Raw genomic sequence first — 25,519 nt, forward strand, 5'->3', positions numbered from 1 at the left:
CTGCATGCTTCACACGTGTGCCTCTTTTGATGACTTGCCAGCCGTAAGCCACTCGCGAGATCCAGTCGTGAGTCCCTACATAATGCACACTTCTGAGCTTTTCTTCACACTTTCTCACACACTACCCTTACATTCTCACCTAAATATAGGGTTTCTAAATGCTGAATTACAAGCAAATTTGGTACGGAATAAAGCCAACAAAATGGTTGAATAAATTCAACCTTACAATCTCCTCCTTTGGCTATTCCGTGAAAAAACACTAAAACAAACTCTAGACTTAACATGTGAGTTGGGAACAGTTGAACAAAACTCACTCACACCTAACTCTAGAATCTGTGTAGTTCTTGAACCATAAGAACAAGTATCTCTTGAAAAACAACAACACAGTATGATCATTGTATGCAAAAAACTTGTAATACATATGGAGCAAGTACAATGCGATCAAGAAAAATGGAATAAAGTAATAAACCATGGCTTGACCAAAAACAAACAATCACTATAAATAGTGACCACTATGCTCATTCACACAAGGAATGAACATCCGAACATGCAAGCTAATAAGCTCAATGCAAAGTATCATTTGCATGTCCAACACTCAACCAATGCAACAACTCAAGGTAATTGCATTAAGGATATAAAATCCAACAAAGGGCACAAGAGTGATGTACTTAAAGAAAATGCATAACATTAATCAACAAGTACTACGCTACAAAGCATGGGTAGAAAATAAATACTGAATATAAACTAAATCATATGAAAACAAATAAACAAAACATTAAACATAGGCAGCTCCTATTCTTCAACATTAGTACTCCCCCTATGATTATACTCCCCCTATAATCATCATCTCCCCCTTTTTGTCATGAAATAGCTAGTCCTCATTTTCTTCTAGCTTTCTTTGGATTTGGTCCAATTGGGTTTAGAGAGAAGTGAACTTCGTATCACAACGGATGTTGTGATGGTGCAGGAGAGTAGCAAGTCCGGACATCTTAGTGCTTATGTCGTGGATGGATGCCATAATGTTATCCAATTTCTCATCATAGGAGTATGAGCCAGAGTGTGAACCACTGGGAGGTGCTGAAATCTCTGTCTTGATTCCTTTCCAACTATGACCAATGCTAGCGTTGAGTGTACGAATGTTGATTGGACTTGGCTTCAGGTAGGGAGACTCATCTTCAGATGGATGAATTCCTTTAAGCTTCAAAATCCTTGAAATGAGACAGCAAAAAGGAATGCATGCCCTTGAATCAGTTCGTAGAACCGTTTTGCACAAAATATGAAAGATATGAGCACAAATGTCGATCTCTTCAACAGAAATCAGATCATGAAGGAACAAAGCTCTCCCTAGATTCATATACCTGGTGCTCGATAGAGGATATAGATTGTGGAACATGATTATTGTAAACACCCTTAGTTCTGGAGATAGTGAGGAAGCACTAATTGAGTTCCTAGCTTGTGAGAATTCCAAGTTCCTTCCAAGAGTGTCCCGAAGTAAATCCTCATACACCGGTGTTGTAGTAAGCATTGGCCGGTTGATGTGTAGGATTTCTGCCAGATAAACAGGAGACATTGAGAAACTCTTTCCTTTAACCCAGCATTTAAGCTCATCTCCTTCAACAATGCCATTAGCATAAAATTCTTTCACCATGCTCACGTACACATCATCAAGGTTGGAGAGAAGGAAGTTCCAATCCTTGATGGCAAACCATATGGGAATGTTGGTTTTACGGAGAGATGACTGGTCAATAGCCCTTTCAACTAAAGGTGTGGCTTCTCTAAAATAATTTTCATGGGTCTGAAAGGCAGCATAGGATCTGAACTTGTTGGGAACATACACTCCTAACGGTGATCGGGTCCTTTTTGGCCTAGAAGAGAGGTCATCAACATCAATCACCGGCTCTTTTCCTTTACTGCTACCTCCTTTCACAGTTGCTTTCTTGAATGGAGACATTTTCAAGCTGCATCATGTTACATCAAAGAGCAACAGAGACCACACAAGACAACAAACTCTATTAGCACAGAGTTAGTCCCAAAACAGGAATATTGTGGAAAAACCCTAAAATCATAAGATTAAGGTCACAATCATGTCACAGAATGTGTGTGTGCTACAAATAACACAATGTGCAGCCAAAGATAGAGTGTAATAACACATAACCAACAACAAAAACACCAAAAGATCAAATACCCATATTCAAGCATTAGATACACAGATATCAACCGAAACACACAATCCAAGAGATATATGACAAGAAGTGTGAAATATATTGAGAAAGAAACAAAACCCATACTTGTTCTTGAAGATTGGTGAAGATGTGAGGGAGAATATGGAGATTTTGTGTGAGAACATGGTGATTTTGAAAGACGGAAAGGCAAACAAGAGGATGAATAGTCACGAGATGCGAGGGAAAATGAAAAGTTTTTGAAACTAGTCCTGGAAAAGACCCTCAATGTGCAAAACACGCGATTTTCGCGACTGAACCAAGTCACGTACAAGTCGCCAGGACAAGTCGTGAGACACCTGAGATAAAATTTTTGAAACATTTGTCTAAGTGTTTTTCGCGACTGGAAGGTCCACCTGCGAGGAAGGCGCAAAGGGAGCCGCGAAAACTTCTATATAACCTCGCGACTAGAGCTTCCACTCGTGAACAAGTCGCCAAACCGAGTCGCGAGAACTTCTAAAACCCAGATTTTTGAAAAACTTTCTAAGTATTTTTCGTGACTTGGACATTGACCCGCTAGGGAGTTGCAAAAATCCTTTGTGTAAGCTCGCGACTGTAGACATGCGACTAGCTTGACCCGCGACCAAGTCGCCAGAACAGGGCAACACTGTTTTTGAAATTTTTGACATTTTTGCAAAAACAAAAGACTTTCCAAAAACAATTAAAACACTCAAAATATTTTTGTTTTTGATAAAAAAAAAATTGAGTATGTGAAACACATTTAATCATGTATAATCACACAAATGAATAAGGCATTCATTGAATATAGACATGTGTGATGTGTGTGGTTATAAAAAATGAGATAGTCCTTAGTCTAATGTGAAGCTTCAATGATCAATTCAACCAAGACATACACAATTAGCACTAGATAGAGTGACCCATCTTAATTATAGAAAGATGCATATATGACCTCCCACACAACTTGATAACATAACTTTGAAGCTTTTCATTTGGCTCCATATACACCATATCATTTGATCTTTTTGAATCATTACATCTCATTTTGAGATCGATGCCTGAAATTTTTAATATTTCAATTTGATGAGCAAGCCTTTGGCTTTTTGGGCATCATACATTTTTATTTTAAGTCGCTTTCCCTTTTCCCTAGTCAACACGAGAACTTCTACACAAAATGGGTGTCGTAGGAACTACTCCATAGCAATTTTCGGTAGTCCTATTTCCCTCCAAGACTTGAATCCCTTCTTCATCAATGATTATGCACCCCTTCTTTGAGAAGTGAACAAGGAAGTTCTCATCACATATTTGAGTGATGCTTAAGAGATTCGCCTTCAGCCCTTTGATGTATAAGACATCTTTCAATAGAGGTAATCTCAGTATCTCAACAGTCCTTTTGCCAAGAACTTGAGCATGACTTCCATCGCCAAATGTCACATAATCACCAACCTTCTCTTTGAGACATTTAAACAGTGATTTATCCCCTGTCATGTGACGAGAACAGCCGCTATCAAGATACCATAAACATGAATTGAAAACTTTCAAGGAAGTGTGCACAAACAAGCAAGCATGAGACAAGCACTCTTGACCTTCAAACAGATTCTTGTCTACATTTTCCATGCTCTTGTTAGAGTGAATTTTCTTTTTCAGATTCTCAACCTTATCACACAATATTCTATTTCTTCTTTTATATTTCTTAATCAAAGAATTAGACTCACATAGACTATTGTGTAAGATGTGATTCTCATTTTCAAAATATTTCAACATGTGAACAAACATCCTTGCATGTTTCTTTGTTTTTAATAACTCTAGGAGTTCATTGTTAGGACACCCTTCAAACATACTCATAGAGTCATTATCACAAAAATTTAAGCCACAATTCAACATTGCCTTTTCCATAGCTTCATCCATAGCTAAGGGGTCTAAGATCGCACTTAGGTAATTAAACCACAGCAAGTTCACCCGCTCTGATACCAATTGAATGTTCAAATAGTGTGTAAAACTCCTTAAACGTTTAGACCCCCAAATTACAAATTACCGATTCAAGCTTATTATCAAACAACGTATGTGCAGAATATGAACATAAGCTTAAAATAGAATTGATAAAACAATCTAAACCAAATAAAATCACATCAACAACAGAAATTAAATGGCAAAGATTAAAGGAAGAGAGATGCAAACACAAAGACAACGCAACGATGTGTTATCGAAGAGGAAACCGAAGTCCTTGGCGTAAAACCTCTCTGCCGCCCTCCAAGCGGTCAATAATCCACTAGAGAATGAAGTTGGGATACATGAATAGCAGAAGACCCTCTAAGCCTAATCTACCCAGTGTACCTAAGCCCTCCAAGCTTCTTGCTCCAACGAGGTTATGCCGAACCTTTGTCTTCTCTAGCTTGCAGGATTCCGCTATAGCCCATAGCATCAACCAATATCAATTGGTCACTTCCTAACTGCTTCCCAAGTACTAAATAGCCTCCTCACAGATATGGGTATGGTGAGAAAAGGTTTTGGCTAATGTACCTCTCAAGGATGTAACAATGGAGAGGGAGAGAGTAGAGGAATTTGGAGAATCAAAAGATGAAGATTGTGGATGAGTCAATCTTGTTTTTCTCTAGGGTTTTTCTCTCAAAATTCTCTCTGGAAGCTCTCTACAATACGTGGGTATAAGGGGTATTTATACTGGTGTGTGTTTGGAATACGAAAGGTTAGTTTTTCCCAAACAAAGTGGTCTGGCGACTTGGTCTCGCGACTGGACTGAGTTGCGAGTTCAAGTCGCGAGCTAACTGCCTGGCCAGCCTGGGACTTTTGTCCTGTAGTGCAACAGCTGGCGCGACTCTTCAGCTCCTCTGCATGTTTCACACATGTGTCTCTTTTGGCAACTTGCCAGCTGCGAGCCGCGAGCGAGATCCAGTCGCGAGTCCCTGCAGAATGCACACTTCTGAGCTTTTCTTCAAACTCTCTCACACACTACCCTTACATGATTCCCACCTAAACACAAGGTTTCTAAATGCTGAATTACAAGAAAATTTGGCACGGAATAAAGCCAACAAAATGGTTGATTAAATTCAACCTTATAGTTGGCTTTAATTCCGTTCCAAATTTGATTGTAATTTTGTTCAATCTTTTGTACCCTGTATTTTATGTAGGATTTCTTGTAAGGGTTGTGTGTGACAGAGAGAGTGTGAAGACTCAAGGCTATTGAAGACTAAAGAAGTTTTCGCAGGTAGCTCGCGAGAAGGCTTCCCGCAAAGTGAAGCATGTGTCCAACACATGACTGGAATGCGAAGAGTCAGGACAGGATGTAGACAACTAGTTTTCGCGAGTGTCTCGCGGGTAAGGTCTTGCCAATCTGTCATATTAGATATACACTATCTCTACCCACACTATATATACCCACATTACCCACAGATGTTGAGGAGAGCTTCTGAGAGAAAACCCTAGCCACAACCTTTGAGAGTTAAAGATTGTTATACCCACATTTCTCTACACAATCCATTACGGTTTTTCCTCAACTCCTAGCTCTCCAATTTCATATCCTTAAGAGGTTGATAGTGCAAACACTTACTACACCCTTTCAGAGTGTCAAGTGAGGTTTTGGTGCTGTTGGGAAGCATTGGAAGAAGCCAAGCTTTGGCGGATGCAATCAGGCGTGTTGCGGGATCCGGAGAGCTAGACAAGACACGGTTCCGAGAAGCCTTGTTGGAGTAGGAACTTGGAGGGCTTAGGCGCATTAGGTAGATTAGGCTTGGAGGGTCTCTTGCTACTCGTGTATCCTAACTGATTGTCTAGTGGATCGATTTACAGCTTGGAGGGCGGCGGAGAGGTTTTACGTCGAGTACTTCAGTTTCCTCTTCGATAACACATCGGCGTGTTATCTTGTGTTTGCATTCTTCTTCCTTACTCTTTTGGCTTTCATTTTACTGCTGTGTTTAAATGAATATGGCTTAGAGCAGTTACATTGTTTATCCGCTCGCATTTACTATATTGTTTATCTGCTCGCATTTACTCTATTGTTTATCCGGCGTGTTATCTTGTGTTTATCCGCTCGCATTTAGAGTAAAATCAATCGAGCCATAATATTTAATTTGGGGGTTTAAACAGCTCTTTTTTTTCTTTTTCTTTTTTTTTAACACATTTTTTAGCTTTCAATTCGTATCAGAGCAGGTACACTTGTTGTGGTTTTATTACCTAAGTGTGATCCTAGACCCCTTGGCTTGCTATGGATAGTGCTATGGCAAAGGCCAACATGAAGCATAGTAAAGGTGTTTGTGATAATGACTCTATGAGCATATTTGGAGATTGTCCTAGTAATGAGCTTTTAGAGTTATTCAAATCAAAGAAACATGCTAGAATTTTTATACACATGCTCAAATCCTTAGTACATAGGAGTCATGATATTCATAATAGCTTATGTGAGTCGAATTCTCTAATTGCTAAATATAAAAGAAGGAATAGACATTTGTGTGATAAGCTTGATTGTTTGAAAAGAAAGCTTCACTCATCTATGAATGAAGTTAAGAAAGATGAGTCTTCCTTTGATGGTCAAGAATGCCTATCTCATGCTTGTCTTTTTGTTCATACTGCATTAAAAGTGTTTAATTCGTGTTTGTGGTATCTTGACAGCGGGTGTTCAAGGCATATGACCGGAGATAAATCTTTGTTCAAAACTCTTAAGGAGAAGGAAGACGACTTCGTGACATTTGGAGATGGTAGCCACTCACAAGTTCTTGGAAAGGGAACAGTTGATATTCTGGGACTTCCCTTATTGATTGATGTTTTGTACATTAAAGGATTAAAGGTGAACTTGCTGAGTATCACCCAAATATGCGATGAAGTCTTCTTAGTTTAATTTCAAAGAAAGGGTGCCTTATCCTAAATGAAGATGGTGTTCAAGTATTGAAGGGACTTAGGACCACCGACAATTGCTATAGTGTTATTCCCAAACCAAGCATAGCATGTCGCAATGCTCGAATGAACCTTTTGGAATTATGGCATCAACGATTTGGGCATGCAAATTACAAACAAGTGGCAAAAGTCTCAAAGCTTGAAGCAATGGTTGGTTTGCCAAAGTTTGGAAAGATTGAGAAGAATGTTTGTGGTCCATGTCAATTGGGAAAACAAACAAAGTCAACCCATCCTAAAGTAAATGTAGTTGCTACTTCTCGCCTTTTGGAGTTACTTCATGTGGATCTAATGGGTCCAATGAGAACAGAAAGCATGGGTGGAAAGCACTATATTATGGTGGTAGTTGACGATTTCTCAAGATACTCTTAGGTGGAATTTCTTAGAGAGAAGTCGGAAGCATGCAACAAGATGGAAAGGTTATGCAAGAAGCTACAAAATGAAAGGGAGTTCCCATAGTTAAAATCAAAAGTGATCAGGGGAAGGAGTTTGAAAATGCAAAATTTGAAGCATTTTGCAATGAGCACAGTATCAAGAAGGAATTTTCACCTCCAAAGACTCCACAATAGAATGGGGTGGTTGAAAGAAAGAACCAGGTGAACCAAGAGATGGCGAGAGTAATGTTACTCAACAAAAACATTCCACAGAAGTTTTGGGCTGAAGCCGTGAATACATCGGGTCACATTGGGAATAGGATTTTCTTCCGAGCAGGAACAAAGAAGACATTGTATGAAATCTAGAGGGAAAAGAAGCCGAAGGTGAAATATTTCTGAATATTTGGTAGCAAATGTTACATTCTCAATGATAGGGAAAATCTTGGCAAATTTGATGCTAAGAGTGATGAAGGGATATTCCTAGGATACTCCTCAAATAGCCGAGCATAAAGAGTGTACAATAAGCGCACTAAGACGGTGATGGAATCGTTAAATGTGGTCATAGATAACACCATCTCAGAAAAGGATATTGATGATGATGGTGAAGGACCAAGCCTTAAGAAGAATTAGGCTGATGACAACATGTCTCAAGGTGATGATGCTAAGAAAGAATCACCAGAAAAAGAGTCTACACCTCCTATATCGAGAAGAAAGACTAGATTAACACAAGGATCTTTAAGCCCACTCACCCCTCTGGAAGTTCAACCTCCAATCACTCGTGATGGGGAACCTTCTGCTTCCTAGACACCGTCATCAAGAGTAACTCTCAATCATCCCACAAGCAATATCATTTGTGATTTGGATGAGGGACTTCGTTTGAGAAAAGGAACGGGCTATAGTGTGAATCATGTGACGTACAACTATTATCTTGCTCAATTTGAACCCAAGAAAGTGGAGGAAGCTTTGAAAGATGAGAATTGGTTAAAATCCATGCACCAAGAGTTGCATCAATTTGTTAGAAATGATGTATGGGAGTGGGTACCAAGGCCCAAAGATACACATGTAATTGGCACCAAGTGGATCTTCAAGAACAAGACCGATGGAGATGGTGAAGTTGTCTGAAACAAATCTAGATTGGTGGCTCAAGGATATACTCAAGTTGAAGGCATAGACTTTGATGAGTCATTTGCTCCAGTTGCAAGACTAGAGTCAATCCGAATTCTTCTCTCCATAGCGTGTATAATAAACTTCAAGTTATGCCAAATGGATGTGAAGAGTGCTTTCTTGAACGGGTTTTTAAACGAAGAGGTGTTTGTTAATCAATCAAAGGGGTTTCAAGACCCTCACTTTCCGGACCATGTGTTAAGGCTGAAGAAGGCATTATATGGACTGAAACAAGCACCACATACCTATTGGATCATGGCTTCAAGAGAGGTCAAGCCGATCGAACACTGTTTGTCAAAAGAGATGAGAAATCTCTCCTTGTTACTCAAGTATATGTGGATGACATTGTCTTTGGATCCACAATCGATCACCTAGCTCATGAATTTTCGGAAGAAATGAAAAGGGAGTTTGAGATGAGCATGGTAGGAGAGCTAAACTACTTCCTAGGGCTTCAAGTGAAACAACGGAAAGATGGGATATTTATTTCTTAAGAGAAATATGCCAAAAATATTGTAAAGAGATTCGGCCTAGAGATTTACTCTTCCGTTGATTGGGCAGCGACATCTCATAAGTCTGAAGAGAACCAACCAGCTCCTGGACTTTGATGTCATCAAGGTCCTTGCTCTCTTCAATTGCCGTCACTTTAGCACGAAAACTTTCCGGCAATGATCGAAGGATCTTCCTTACAATTTTTGAATCCTCCGTTTTCTCCCCCAAGTTGAACTTGCTGACAACCACCTCATTTAGCTTCCCATAGAAAGAGTCAAAAGACTCATCCTCACTCATTTTGAGCTCCTCAAACCGAGTGGTCAGCATTTGCAACTTGGTATCTTTCACTTTCTTCGTGCCTTCGTAGGTGGTTTCCAAAATCTCCCATGCTTCTTTGGCAATGGTAATGTGAGAGATCCTGTGAAATTCATCTGGAGACACACCACAGAAAATAGCATTGAGTGCTTTACTGTTAGCATTAGATGCAGCAAGTGCTGCCTTATCCCATGTGGATTTGGCTGCCTCAGGTCTGGTCCAACCAATCTCAACAGCATCCCAAACAGATTCATCAATAGAACACAGAAAAACTCTCATGTGAACCTTCCAAAAAGCATAGTTACTACCATCAAAATATAGAGGTGCATTAAGGGATTGAGACCGATCCATCTCAAAAGGGAGTCAAGGATCACACAATGGTATTGAACCAATAAAAGTGTACCCGCTCTGATACCAATTGAAAGTTCAAATATGTGTAAAAACACCCTTGAACGTTTAGACTCCCAAATTACAAATTAACCAATTCAAGCATTATGTCAAACAACAAGTGTGCGGAAACTTAACATAAGCTATAAACAAAATTGGAAATCAATCTAAGCCAAATATAAAAGACATCCACAGCAGAAAATAAGGCAAAGATAAAAGGGAAGGAAGATGCAAACACAAAGACAACACGCGATGTGTTACCGAAGAGGAAACCGAAGCCGTCAGTGTAAAACCTCTCCGCCGCCCTCCAAGCGGTAATCAATCCACTAGAAAATATAGTTGGGATACATGGATAGCAAAAGACCCTCCAAGCCTAATCTACCCAGTGCACCTAAGCCCTCCAAGCTTCTTGCTCCAACGAGGTTGCGCCGAACCTTTTTCTTTTCTAGCTTCCTGGATTCCGCTACTAGACCATAACATCAACCAATGTAGATTGGTTCCTTCCTAACTGCTTCCCAGAAATCCAAACAGCCCACTCGCAATGATGAATATGGTGAGAACAAGGTTTGGTAAAATGCCTCTCAAGGATTTGACAATGGAGAGGAAGAGAGTTGAGGAATTTGAAGAGACTCTAATGTATAGATTGTTGGTGAATCAATCTTATTTTTCTTTAAGGTTTCTCTCTTAAAATTCTCTCTGGAAGCTCTCTTACAATCGTGGGTAAAAGGAGTATTTATACTAGAGTGAGAAAGGAATGTGAAACGTCAAGTTTTACAAAATAGGGGTCGCTCGCGGCTTGACCTCGCGACTTGACTGAGTCGCGAGATCCAATCGCGAGATAACCGTATGGCCAGTTGTCCTGTTTTTTCCTGTAGTGCTCCAGCTGGCATGACTGTTCACCTTCCGGCATGCGTGGCACGTGTGCTGCGTTTGGCGGCTTGCAGCCGCGAGGCCAAGCTGGGAGTCTTTGTTTTCTTGCACACTCTTGAGCAAACTTCACTCTATCTCACTCACTACCCTTACAACAAGCCCACCTAAATACAGGATTGCTAAATGCTGAAATACAAGCAAATTTGGCATGGAATAAAGCCAATCAAATGGTTGATTAAAAATCAACCTTACACTTATGTTTTAGACTAACTTGACACTAATCAAGTTTGTGTTCTGTTTTTGTGTATTTGCACCTGCTCTTTTTTTTTTCTTTTTTCTTTTTTTGTTTGTTTACTTGTGCAGATGTCTCCCACCAAGCATTCTACGTCCAACAAATCATCCAAGCGTCCTCGCACGGACTCCGACAACTTCAAGTCCATTGAGGCAGACATGGCTTATAACGATTGCTACAAACAAGCTACAATAATTGTGGAAAGGGTTGTTCAATTGGATACTCTTGAGGACAGTTCCATCCCTGATATGTTCAAGGAGAGGACGTGGACAAAGCTGCTAAATCCAAGTGGCAATGTGTACTCGGAAATCATCAAAGAGTTCTTTTCAATTGCTAGTATGGATGGAGACCACATTAACTGCTAGGTGCGTCACAAGGAATTTGTGATTACAAGGGACTCAATCCAAGATTTCCTAGAAGTTTGTCCACCTTCTCAGTCGATTACCGTGCAATACGATGATCAATTGGAATCTATTGAGCCAATGGTGAAGGTTCTTGGCGGCTCACTACACAAGAAATCAATGAACACCATTCCATTCAATCCGGAAATGAGGACATTAGCATATGTCATGATCCACAACTTGTATCTAGTCACCAACTTGACAACTTTGTCTGGACCAAGGACCATCTTCCTATACAATCTCTACACACATAAAGAGATCGATATTTGTGGACACATCTTCCATCTTTCAACCAAAAGCATTACAAAAAGGAACTCTAGAACTATCATGCCATTCCCCACTCTCATCATGGGTCTAATTGCCAAGACAAAGCTCAAGATTCCGAGTGGTCTCACCACTGTGCCAAGAGTTTATCCCATTGGTGCAAACACTGTGACTAGAAGTAGAGCTCACATCACCAGACCCAAAATTGGCGTCTCTCAAATACCGAGGGATAATGTTAAGGAAGAGGGTGGAGATATCGAAGAAGAGATTGACAGATTCACCTCAGCATTAGAAAGTTCTGCTCAACCATCCTCTCAAGCACAAGCACGAGGACCCGATCGTCTAGATCGCCTCATGACACGGATAGAGCAGATGTATGGCATGCTCGAATCCCATGTGCAGTATACCTTCAATCAGTTTGGGTACATCCAGGGGCAGATTACTGCACTATCTTCACAGATTGAGGACATGTCGATGGCGCAAGGATCCGATTTAGAGTCAGATCAATTCTAGCCTCTTTCGCCATTCCGATCAAAAAGGGGGAGCAGTACATAGTATTGGTTTATTGTTGGTGGTTTATGGTTTAGCATTAGTTTAGCATTTCTTTGTTTGGTTTAAACTTTATTAGTTTTTACAACTCTTGGATAGTTTATTGCTTTCCTTTAATGCTTAAGTACATTGTTTTTATTTTCAGTTTAATATTGAGTACTTATGTTTATTTCATTGCTTTGTTGCATTTTTTTAGTACTTTTAGATGTTGCTAAACTATCTTGAGTACTACACACTTGTACCCTTGTAGGATCTTATATCCTTGATGCAAATACTTCGTGTATATTGCATTGGTTGTGTGTTGGACATGCAATTAATCCTCGTGTTGGTCTTAATTGCATTGTGTGTCCGGATGATCACCTACTAGCTAAATGATCATTGTAGTCATTCTTTAATGACTATTCTTGTATGATCAAGATATGCTTAACTGTCAATATAGTGTTTGTTACCTTGATCGCATTTTACTTGCTTATATACGTACTGTGTATTCAACTTGTCATAAGCTTAATGAAAGTTTTGTTTGTGTGCGAGTGTTTCAAGTTACAAGTACATACATGCAAGTGCTTTACAGCTTCTAGATTAGGTGTGAGTGAGTTTTGCCACTGTTCTCAAACTCACGTTTAAGTCTAGAGTCTGTTTTAGGGGTTTTGTCACTTAATAGCTAAAGGGGGAGATTGTAAAGTTGTAATTTACAACTATTTTATGTTGGCTTTAATTCCATGCTAAATTTGATTGTAATTTTGTTCAATCTTTTATACCCTGTATTTTATGTGGGATTTCTTATAAGGGTTGTGTGTGACAGAGAGAGTGTGAAGACTCAAGGCTATTGAAGACTAAAGAAGTTTTCGTGGGTAGCTCACAAGAAGGCTTCCCGCGAAGTGAAGCATGTGCCTAGCACATGACTGGAATGCGAAGAGTCAGGATAGGATGTAGATAGCTAGTTTTCATGAGTGTCTCGCGAATAAGGCATTCCCACGAGATACCCGCGAAACATTCTATTTTGCCAATCTGTCATATCTGATACACACTATCTCTACCCACACTATATATACCCACATTACCCACAGAAGTTGAGGAGAGCTTCTGAGAGAAAACCCTAGCCACAACCCTTGAGAGTTAGAGATTGTTATACCCACATTTCTCTACACAATCCATTGTGGTTTTCCCTCAACTCCTACCTCACCATTTTCATATCCTTGAGAGGTTGATAGTCCAAACACTTACCACACCCTTTCAGAGTGTCAAGTGAGGTTTTGGTGCTGCTGGGAAGCATTGGAAGAAGCCAAGCTTTGGCAGATGCAATCGGGTGTATTGTGGGATTTGGAGAGCTAGACAAAACACGGTTCCAAGAAGCCTTGTTGGAGTAGGAGCTTGGAGGGCTTAGGTGCATTAGGTAGATTAGGCTTAGAGGGTCTCTTGCTACTTGTGTATCCCAATTGATTGTCTAGTGGATCGATTTATCGCTTGGAGGGCAGCGGAGAGGTTTTACGCCGAGTACTTCGGTTTCCTCTTCGATAACACATCGGCGTGTTATCTTGTGTTTGCATTCTTCTTCCCTACTCTTTTAGCTTTCATTTTACTGTTATGTTTTAATGAATATGGCTTAGAGTAGTTATATTGTTTATCAACTCACATTTACTCTATTTCGCACTTAGTATAAGTTAGAGTAAAATTAATCGAGCCGTAATATTTAATTTGGGGGTCTAAACAGCTCTTATGCTTTTTTTAACACATTTTCGAGATTTCAACCTCGGATAATGATAAACTATATGCTCTCTTACAATTTTCTTCTGCTCATCAATTTAACAAAATACCATAAATGAGATTGATGTTAATTTACCAATAGCATATGGTCTGAGGAACCAATCGTGACTATGGTTCTATTTAACACTTAGAAAAATAATTGACAGTGTTAATTTACTCAAGGTATGTGGTCCGAGGAGCCAAGCATGACCAAGGTTCTGTTCAACACTTTAAACAAATGACAAAAAATATCAATTTACCCAAGGTAAGTGGTCCGAGGAACTGAGCATGACCAAGGTTCTGTTTGATACTTAAACAAATAAGGAGAGGCACTAATTTACTCAAGGTATGTAGGCCAAGAAGCTAGACATGACCAGGATTCTGTTTAGTCCTTCCATCGATAGTCAAAGATATTGATTTACCCAAGGTATGTGCTCTGAGGAACCAGTCATGACCAAGGTCCTAGCCAATACTCAAGTAAACATAACATATAGTATCATAAATAAAAACATGGTAGAGCTGCCTTTCATTAATAATAGTACATTTGCAAGTTATTTACATTCCAAGGACGTGGTATAGCTTTATCATCTAAGTCTTCTAGGAAATAAGCCCCTATACCAACTACTGAGGTGATACAGTATGGCCCTTCCAAATTGGGTCCTAACTTATCCCATACTAGATTTCTTGCAGTGCCCACGACTTTCCTTAACACCAAGTCTCCAGGGGCCAACGATCTTAATTTCACATTTGAGTCATACCCATGTTTGAGCTTCTTCTGATAATATGCCAACTGAACATAGCACTTTCCCGACATTCTTCAATTAGATCCAAGCTCTTCTCCCGGATTTTGTCATTATTCTCTGAAGTGAACAAGTTTGTCCTCAGTGTTGGGAATCCAGTTTCCAGAGGAATCACAACCTCGGCCTCATAAGTCATTAAGAAAGGCGTCTCTCTTGTTGACCTACGCGAGGTAGTCCAATATGTCCATAGGACATGTGGCATCTCTTCCACCCATTTGCCTTTTGCATCATCTAACCTCTTCTTGAGTCCGCTCACTATGACCTTATTGACGCCCTCGGCCTGTGCATTCCCCTATTGATAAGTCGGAGTGGAGTATCTATTCGTAATGCCCAAATCGCAATAGTATCTTCTAAAAGCTTTACTGTCAAACTAAACCCCATTGTCCCAGATGAGACTATTAGGAATCCCAAACCGAGTTACAATATTTTTCCAGAAAAATCTCTTGGCATCTGCATCTTTGATATTTGCTAGTGGTTCAGCCTCGACCCACTTGGTGAAATAATCAGTGCCGACCAATAGCCATCTCTTATTCCCAGCTGCCTTAGGGAAAGGTCCTATGATATCCAGGCCCCACTGAGCAAAAAGCTAGGGTCTGGACAGAGGATTGAGGACACCCCCTAGTTGTTGAATATTTAAAGCAAACCTTTGACATTAGTCACACTTCTTCACATACTTTTGTGTTTTTTTGCATACTCAGCCACCAATATCCTTGTGTAAGAGCCCTATGAGATAGTGATCTGCCCCCTGTGTGACTTCCACAAATGCCTTCGTGTAACTCCTCTAAGAGTGGCTCCACTGCCTCAGGGTGAACACAGTAAATAGGGTCCAGAAAAAGAGCGTTTGTACAGTTTTTGATCCTCATATAGCCAGAACTAAGGAGCTTTCCTTCGCACCTTATCAGCTTCCCCTTTCTCCACGGGCAAGATGTCATCCTTAAGAAATAGCACAACAGCATCCATCCAACTCGGTCCCACCCTAATTTGATAAAGATGGACTTTCTCCCCCTTCACTTGAGTAGGCCTACACAGATCCTCAACCAAAATAACCCGAGTTAAACTCTGCGCTGAGGAGGTCACAAGGGTGGCGAGGGAATCGATATGCGTATTCTGGTTCCTAGGGATTTGCTCTAAGGAGAAAAAGTCAAAACCCGATTACAAGCATTTAACTGATTCAAGTAGTCCTGCATTCTCAAATCCCTAGCTTCCAACAACCAGCCTTGAATCCGAGAAAGCTTCCACTATTTTTCCTCCCGTCTTCTGAACCATAGACATTGCCACCAATAAGGCCTTATACTCAGCCTCATTGTTCGTGACCGAGAAGCGCAACCGTAAAGATTTTTCAATAACGATTGTCTCAGGGAATATTACTACTAGTACCACTCCAAATCCTTTTTGGTTTGATGCACCGTGAACTTACACATTCCAAGCTAGAGGTACCTGTATAGAGACCATCCCAACTGATTTTTCATCCATGCCCTACTTTTCACCATTTTCTTCTAACAAAGGTTCAGCAAACTCGGCCACCAAATCTGCATGGACCGGGCCCTTTATAGAAGTACGTGGCATATACTTAATATCAAAAGCTCCTAGGATCGCTCCTCATTTTGCAATCCTCCCCGTGTAGTTAGCTTTCCGAAGTAAGGACTAGAAAGGGAGTTAGGTTAAAACCACAATGGTGTGAGCCTAGAAGTAATGAGGAAGCTTCCGTGTGGCATGTACCACTGCCAAAATGGCTTTTTCCAATGGTAAGTAACGCACCTCGGCCTCATGCAATGATTTGCTCAGATAATAAACTAGTATCTGCACCCCGTTATCAACCCGTATCAGTACCAGACTCACTGCATGAGAGGCTATGACAATGTAAGCAAATAAAACCTCTTCCTTCTCGGGCTTGGACATAATGGGTGGCCGCGAAAGATACTCCTTCAATTTTCGGAAGGCCAAGGCACATTATTTGGTCCGCTCAAATCCCTTCCACTTATGCAACAACTAGAAGAAGGTCCTACATCTGTCTACTGATTGAGAAATAAACCGATTTAAGGCAGCAGTCACTCCAGTCAACCTTTGGACCTCTTGAGGATTCCGAGGAGGCTGGAGATTGTTAATTGCTCTAATCTGGTTAGGGTCAACTTCAATTCCACAATGAGTAACCATATAACCTAAAAATTTGCCAGAGCCAACACCAAAAGAACACTTGGAAGCATTAAGGCGCAATTTATGCTTCCTCAATATCTTAAAAGTACTCCCGAGATCATCTGTATGCTCGAACTTTGTCTTACTCTTTACCACCATGTCATCTATATAAATCTCCATATTTTTTTCCCAGTTGAGATTCAAACATTCTGGTCATCATCCTTTGATAAGTAGATCCTGCATTTTTCAAACCAAAGGGCATCACCTTGTAGTGGTAATTCCCAGTGGATGTAACAAAAGCAGTCTTTCCCTAGTCCTCCATTGCTAGTAGTATTTGATGATATCCCTGAAAGGCGTCTAAGAAGCTCATCCGAGGATGGCCTACAGCTGCATCCACCAATTGCTCTATCCGAGGCATGGGAAAAGGATCCTTTGGACACGCTTTATTTAGATCTGTGAGGTCCACGCATACTCTCCACTTCCCATTCTTCTTCTCCACTATCATAGTATTGGCTAGCCACTCAGGATAGAACACCTTTTTTTATAGCTCTAGCCCGCTAATGCTTAAGCTTTTCCTCATTAACAGCATTAGAATGCTCCTTAGATGAACACCGAGGAAGCTACTTTTTGGGTACGACAGATGGGTTTACATTTAAATGATGACAAATGAAATTTGGGTCCACCCCAGGGGCCTCGTAAGCATCCCATGCGAACACATCGATATTTTCTCTAAGAAAAACTATCAATTCTTCCTTCTCCCGAGGAGGCAACTGAGCTCCAACCTGGAAAAACTTCTCCCTATCATCGTCAATAACGACCTTTTATAATTCCTCACACTCTGCCTCTTTTACCACCGTGTCCGAGGACAACACCAGCACCCTTGATTGCTTTAAACCCTGCATAGCGTATGCCGAGGATTCACCTCTAGTTTGATGCCTAATAGCAGCAACCAAGCACTGCCTGGCCATAGATTGACCCCCAATCAATTCCTCAATCTGTTCCCCAGATGGGTACTTCACCTTCAAGTGCAAGGTGGAAGAGACAGCCCCTATGGCGTGAAGCCAAGGTCTGGACACAATAACAGTGTAAGGGGAGTAGGCATCTACCACAATGAAGTCCACCTCCACCATTTCCGATACCACTTGTATGGGTAACCTGATCTGACTCTTTGGGATAACCATCTCCCCATCAAAACCCACCAAAGGGGAATCATAGCTAGTCAGATCCTCAAGCCTCAACCTGAGCCCCTTATATAGATCAAGGTACATGATCTCAGCCCCACTTCCCTGGTCAACTAGCACCCTCTTCACGTCATACCATCCTATCCTAAGGATAACCACTAAGGCATCATCATGGGATTGCGAGGTCCCAATTTTGTCCTCATCAGAGAAGCTCAAAGCTAGTCGGACTTCTACTCTGCTCCTCTTCAGGTCAGGGGTCAAGTCCTCAGTAAATGGACGATCAATAGACATCACCCTGGATGGAAAGGAACCTGTTCTTCCTAGGGTAGCTAAGATTACACTAATTGTACCCAATAGGGGCCTGGAAGAAAAGTCCCTCTATGTTCCTGATCCAACTTGATTGCCCTGCCCATTGGGTTGATACAGAAACTGTTTCAACTTTCCTATCTTAACTAACTGTTCCAGATGATTCCACAATGTCCTACAATCCTCAGTAGTATTTCCACGTTCCTGGTGGTATTGTAGTGAAGGCTTTGATTACGCATTGTGGGGTCACCTCCCATCTTGTTCGGCCACTTAAAGTATGACTCATTCTTAATTTTCTCCAAGACCTGGTGTACTGGCTCTCAGAATACAGTATTAACTACTTGAGCAATAGTTGGGCTAGAGTGCCCAGCAAAATCTCTCCGAGTTCGATTGCTGTTATACCTATCCGACCTGAAATCTCTCCGGTTTTGGGGGACTGCCTTGACCTTCCCCTTTCCTTGCTGTTGATCTTCTTCAACCCTTTTATACTCATCAATACAGTCTATGAGTTGGCGCACACTCTCAACAGGCTTCCTAGTAAGGGATTTCCTCAAATCGTGTTCGACGGGTAGGCCGACCTTAAAAGTCCTTATGGCCATGTCATCAAAGTCCCCATTTATCTCGTTAAAACTCCCAGTATCTATCCGAGTACGCTTTTAGGGTCTTTCCCTCCCTTATGGTCATGGACAATAGAGAATCCAGTGGTCGAGAAACCCTACTATAAGTAACAAAACAAGACACAAATGCCCGAGTAAGCTCCTTAAAGGAGTTAATAGAACCTTCTTGCATTCCATCAAACCATCTCATCGCCACCGGTCCCAAACTGGAGGGGAACACCTTGCACATTAGGGCTTCATTCTTGGAGTGAACAGTCATTCTCTAGTTGAAGTGGCTCACATGCTCCATAGGATCAGTTCGACCATTATACATGGTGAACGTTGGCTGAGTAAACCACCGAGGAAGTTTTCCTCCCTCAATCCTACGTGTAAAAGATGACTTGGAAATCTATTTCAGAGCCCTACTCATAGCATCATTGCCCAAACCTTTGCGAGATGGACTCTTCCTTCTCCGCCTATAAGGGTGATACTCATCACATGAAAAAGACTCAATGGGAGGAGTCCTTGACCTGGGGCGATAGCTATTATCCCTATCATCACCAGAAGAAGGATCGGAACTTGAAGGAGTTCTTCTACGTCGTTCGTGGCGCAATCTCCTCCGCAAACGGTCAATCTCCAATTGCATACTTCTAGTATTCTCTTCATGAGAGACGTGACTCCCACTCAAGACTGGCTTCTACTAGTATGTGTGGTATGCGCACTAACCTCTCGGTCTCTCCTTCATTCAAGATTGAGAAACTGATCTTGACATTGGGAACCAACTAACTCTTCTCGGTTTGGCCCTGAACCTACCATAGCCGAACGTTAATCTCACAAAAGCGGTTTTTCTCCTTTATATTACTCTCCTTTAATCTATCTCAGCCCTTCACGTGTAGATAAGATGGCTAGATCCTTTCCTTGTCACATTAGCACCTTCCTGAAGTCCTCAGAGATAGCTGTAAGGCTAAATCCCACTGTTCAGGTATCACCTCCACATAAATGCGGCCAAAGAGTTAGCTACAGAACATTTAATGCAGTGGTAGCAACTTTTCCTCAGATATTTCTCACTTTCCTCTTTCCTTATCCATTACCAATGCTTATCCCTACCAGCGGAACCACGCAGAATATTGCCCTTAACGTCAGGCCAACCCTTCTGACCTCTAGCTTGTTGAGCCGAGGTGAAAGTTGTCCTCGGACATACCTCCTGGAACCTTAAAACTAAACCCCTTTGCCCATCCACTATCTTGCTCTCCCACACTAGTGTTTATCTGTCCTCGGACTATTGAATGTCCTCGGACAGGGCCTCGGGCCCATTACACTCTTCTGGGCCTACCATCCCTACGAATTTCTACCATAAAAAATCTATAAAATATTTTAGTTAATTTTATAGATTATTTTCGTGAGAGAAGAATATTTTTTAATTGAAATTTTTTAATGAAATTGGATGGAATGTCTGAATTAAATAAATTTAAAACTTAGAGGACTCAATTAAATAAAAGTGAAGTTAGAGAACTGAAATTTATTTCAGTCATACTTAGAGGGCGCAATTTGCATTTTAACCTATATTAAGTCTAAATTTAAAATTTGGGGTTTAAATCATTACCTAGGTTGGATTAGGTAATTCTCGCTAATTAAGGATCAGCAACAGACTCCTACTCAAAAATTTTTAATATAAGAAAATTTCTCCTTTTTTTTTTTGTTTATTTATTTATTTTTTAGTATCTAGTTGGCACTACTTTTTTTTTTTTTTTTTTAATTAGTTGGTATACTACTATTTGAAAGTAGGGCTATAAAGGTGCAAGATGAGATTTGTGAAGTGTTTTCAAGCTCAGCTTGGCAACAAATATAAAATATTCAAACTTGGCTTAGGGATTAACAACAGACTCTTACTAATTTTATTTATAAGACAATTTCTTTTTTTTTTTTTTTTTTTTTTTGATTTTGTTTTAGTATCTAGTTGGTACTACTATTTTGTTTTTAATTAGTTGGCACTACTATTCGAAAGTAGGGTTGTAAACACGCAAGCTGCGCTTTATCGAGTATTGAATGTTTAAACTCAACTTGACAAAAAATATGAAATGTTGAAACTTGGCTTGAGCTTGAACCAAGCCCACAAACAATGTTTGAGCTTGAGCTCATCAGAAAATCCAAAAGCTTAAGCTCAAACTCAAGCTTTTGAGATCATGATCCAATACAAGTATATTATCAGACCCATATTAAGCATATTATTAAGCCCTTTTTGACTTGAACAATAGTCTCAATTTTCAATTAATTAAAGACTTAGTATGATATGAGTTAATTAATAATCTCATAAGTAAAGAGATATAAATTTTGGGGGCTTTTTCTACTTGTGGACCTTAGACAATTGCCTGAAATTTTCAAAAAAGTCAAAATACCCCTAAAACCTTTAAATGATCTAAATATCCCCTTAAAATCTCCAAAATGATAAAATTCCTCTAAATTTTCAAAAATTATTTGTTTACCCTTTCAAAACCTTCAAAATTCCCCTAAAACCTTCAAGATAACCAAAATACTCTTAAAACTACTAACATGATGAGGAAAAAAAAAAGTGCCCATTGAAATCATCCTCTAGAGTAAGACCTATAAAATGACAAACATACCTCTAAGATCTTCAAAATAACCAAATAATAATAATAATAATAATAAACATCCAAAATAATGAAAGTAACTTACAAAATATGACCAAAATATTCTTGAAGCCTCCAAATGGCCAAAATATTCCTTCAAAAACCTCTAAAATCACTTAAATGACCCTACAACCACCCAAAAAAAAAACCCCTTAAAGACCATCGAATGACAAAAATGTCTCATGAAATCTTCAAAATGATCATGCTATTCCTCAAAACTTAAAGAATCGCCCCCAATATTTTAAAATAGACAAATATTAGCTACAAAATTGGTTGTGGCCTAAGAGTACAATCTTACTCAATTTTTATTTTTTATTAGAGGTGAATTTTGATAAATCTACCATTGGATTATATATTCTTCTTATATCCAACTTGCTCGAAATTTTTTTGAAAATTAAACAATAGCTATATCATCAATAAATTATTTTAATTGCAAGTTTTTGTAATTTAAATTATACATAAGATATAAGTTTATAGATCATATAATAAATAATATTTGATTGATACAAAATTTGACATGTGTATTGAGAGCTTAAAGAACATGCAACTCAACGATTAGATTTTCAAATATGTAGTAATGTTTATTTTATAGAGTAAGATTGTAACATTAAGCTTTAACCAATTTTGTAGCTTAATTTTGTTATTTTAAAAGTAGCTCAAAAACAACTCTTAAGTGTCCTTTCATAGGTTTGTAGTGTTTGTAATTTTGTTTTAGCATAGCTCAAAAACAACTCTTAATTGTTTTAGCATTTATTTGTTGTTGTACTCTTATTTTGATTGTGTTTTTTTACTTTGATTTTAGTTTTCTGTATTAATATTTTAAAGTAATGAATTAAAAATTATTATAAAATATTTACATAAAAATATAGAAATGTTCTAGCAAATTTCAGTACCAGCGAAAGTACTACAACAACAACAAAAAATATTCAATAGGGTCACAGTAACATTTTGTAGCCTACTGTTACCGCTTGTTTAAAGACTCATATAGTTGTTTAAGTGAACATATAGGCAATAATTTAAGAACAAGAAATTTTAAGTGAGAGAGATAACCTTAAACCATTGTAGTTCTCTTTGCATCTGCAAAGCTGCACCTGGGATGTCATTAAGTGAAGTAGAAGCTGCTGACATCCCTGCCATATGTAATAAGTTATTGTCGTAGAAGGAATCTCTAGCACTTGCCAAAACGTGTTTAGTATCAAGACCATAGATAAGGCTAAAGATTTTGGCTCGACGATATTGGACAGCAACTGAAAAAATGCCCACACAAGTTGTGGATCCGCTTTCACAATATCATAAACAAACTCAAAATTCCCTTCCTTGGTTGCACGGAGGATGGCTCCATAAACCCTACCAGTCGTTCTTTGTTGAGTATTTGAAATCAATATCTGGTCCTTCATCCGACTGAGGAGTTCACGGGATAGGAAATGGGCCAACTTCATTTCATATAGATGCTCGATACCTTGGTTAATAATCAAAACATTGACAATTTAACTAGATGAACATATAATTATTAAAAAAAAAAAAAAACTTACAATCTCTTTTTCTTGTAAAGTTGTAATTATCTAAAGCTACCTTAAAGATTTGCGTACTCCATTTAAGGCGGGCTCGAGATTAATATCTGAAAGTCTCATTTACTTGTCTCCTTCATTTAATTGGTAAAAAAGAAAACAATTTCGGATCCCATGGACTTAGTTTAATAGTGTAAAGAACTGAGTAAGCATGCGTGCTTATAATAAAAAACAAAATTACCTAATAAGTTAAGAGTATTATTTTTGAGGTGAGCTTTAACAAAATTACCTATAAATTCTATCCACTTGTATTCTTCATTGTCATTACGTGAGAAAAAGCAAGTGAAAATATAAAAATTTTAAAAATTGGAGGGGAATGTAATAAAGAACCAATTGATATTTTTAAAATGGGAGGAAATGTAAATTTAAAAGAACCAATCGGAGGGAATGTAATGTGAAAATTTCAAATGTAAAATTAGATTCAGATAGAAATATGAAAGTTGAAACAGTAAATTTTAAGTATCGATTATGAATGGAATGTAACTTTAAATAACAAAAACAATTCTAAAATAGTTATTTAAGAAAATATGTTTGTTCCCAATTTCCCATTATGAATCAATTTTTTTAATTAAAAAATAACCAAGCCAAAAAAAATTAAAAATTAGTTATATTATTCTTAGTTTTTTTTTTGTTTTTTTTTTTAGCAAGATTGTAACTTTATTAAGAAGAAGATAAATTCAGTACATCTTGAGCTAAAGCCCACTCAATCAACATTGGATTCTCCTCTATCCAACTTACATAGTTTTCAATGTTTAAAATTTCTTTGGCATAACTTGCCAAAATGTGCGCTAGCCTATTACTTTGTCGTTTCACATGAGCCCAATCCCATAAGAGCATCAACGAAAATTTTTGAATCTGCTTCAAAAATCACATCTCTTATACCCACATTCCAAGCAAAAGTAACTCGCTCCTCCATTGCCTTGGCCACTATCTCTAAAGGTCCTAGTCGCTAATGGACTATTTTCCTTAGTGCTGCCGTAACCCTCCCAGCATGGTCTCTAATCACCACCCGGACACCAACCTACTAAGTCTGAGCAAAAACTGCACTGTCCACATTAACCTTACAGTTTAGAGTTGGAGGCAATGTTAATGGATTAACCGAGTTGTCATTTACCTGTGAAATAGTATGGTTTGTTGTTCGAAATTCATTTGGCAAAAATCGAGCTAACTAACCACCTCTTTTGCAGATTGTCGAGAGTGACCATGTCTTATAGCATTTCTATTAAACCACATGCACTGAGCTATCATGAGAAGCATCTCCAAAATGTCATTGCCAACAAGCTGGACAAAAATCAAATACCACACTAAATCCATGAACTCCGAATACCGTACCCCCTGTGTATCAAAACTAATCCCTCAAAGTAGCCACACTACACGAGCTTTCTCGCATTCCTAGAGCATATGTCCACTAGATTCTATACCCAATACACAAGCTTCACATACATTTTGCATAAGTTTGCTTTTGTGGGAAGTATATTTCGGCATGCTCTCCAGGAAAAAAACTTCAACTTATTCAGCATGTTCAAGCTCCAAATTTTTCTCCAGAATTTTCTGTGCATCACCATTTAAAGGTTCACCCACCCCGCTATTCATGGCTTCATCCAAAGCAATTTTATAAGAAGTGCGAACTGTGAATTTTCCTTTTGGAATCTAGGCCCACACTAGCCAGTCTCGTGGCAGACAAGAACATAAAGGTATTCTTAGAATGGATTGGACATCGGGTGGGACAAAAACTTGCTTCACCAAATTTGGTCGCCATTCAAACTTCAAGGGATCAATGAGGTCACTAAATCTGGAAAGTTTAAAGGTATTATTTGGCGGAGAGATCACTTTAAAAGTGGATGGTTCAGGTAACCATTTATCAGTCCAAATGCCAACCAATGCTCTACTCCCCACCTGCCATCTACAGCCTTCTTTGAACATTTTTTGGGCTGCCATTATGCTCCTCCAAGCAAAAGAAGGTCAAGATCCCAGTGCAGCCCCAAGGAAGTCACTATCCGAGAAATAGCGAGCTTTTAAAACTCTACGGACCAATGATGTTGTATTTGTTTGAAGTTGCCACCCTTGTTTGGCTAAAAGTGCAAGATTAAAAGTTTTAAGATCACGAAAGCCTAAGCCACCCTCCTCCTTCGTTGTATAAACCTTATACCAACTAAGCCATGCCATCTTAGTTTTTCCATCTGAAAACTCAAAACTGTGTTAAAACACAAGAACTGTTTAGACCCCCAAATTAAAATTTACGGCTTGATAGATTTTACTCTAACTTATACTAAGTGCAGAATAGAGTAAATGTGAGAGGATAAACAAATAAACTACTCTAAGCCATATTCAATATAACACAGCAGTAATATGAAAGCTAA

The 25,519-nt window shown here is 39.2% G+C and overlaps 1 pseudogene; it reads right to left on the bottom strand.

Annotated features, from left to right (window-relative positions):
* Positions 1–25,519, bottom strand: part of LOC126721909 (uncharacterized) — a 42,407-nt pseudogene that overhangs the window by 10,544 nt on the left and 6,344 nt on the right.

This window comes from Quercus robur, chromosome 4 (assembly GCF_932294415.1).
Source record: "Quercus robur chromosome 4, dhQueRobu3.1, whole genome shotgun sequence".
NCBI lineage: Eukaryota > Viridiplantae > Streptophyta > Magnoliopsida > Fagales > Fagaceae > Quercus > Quercus robur.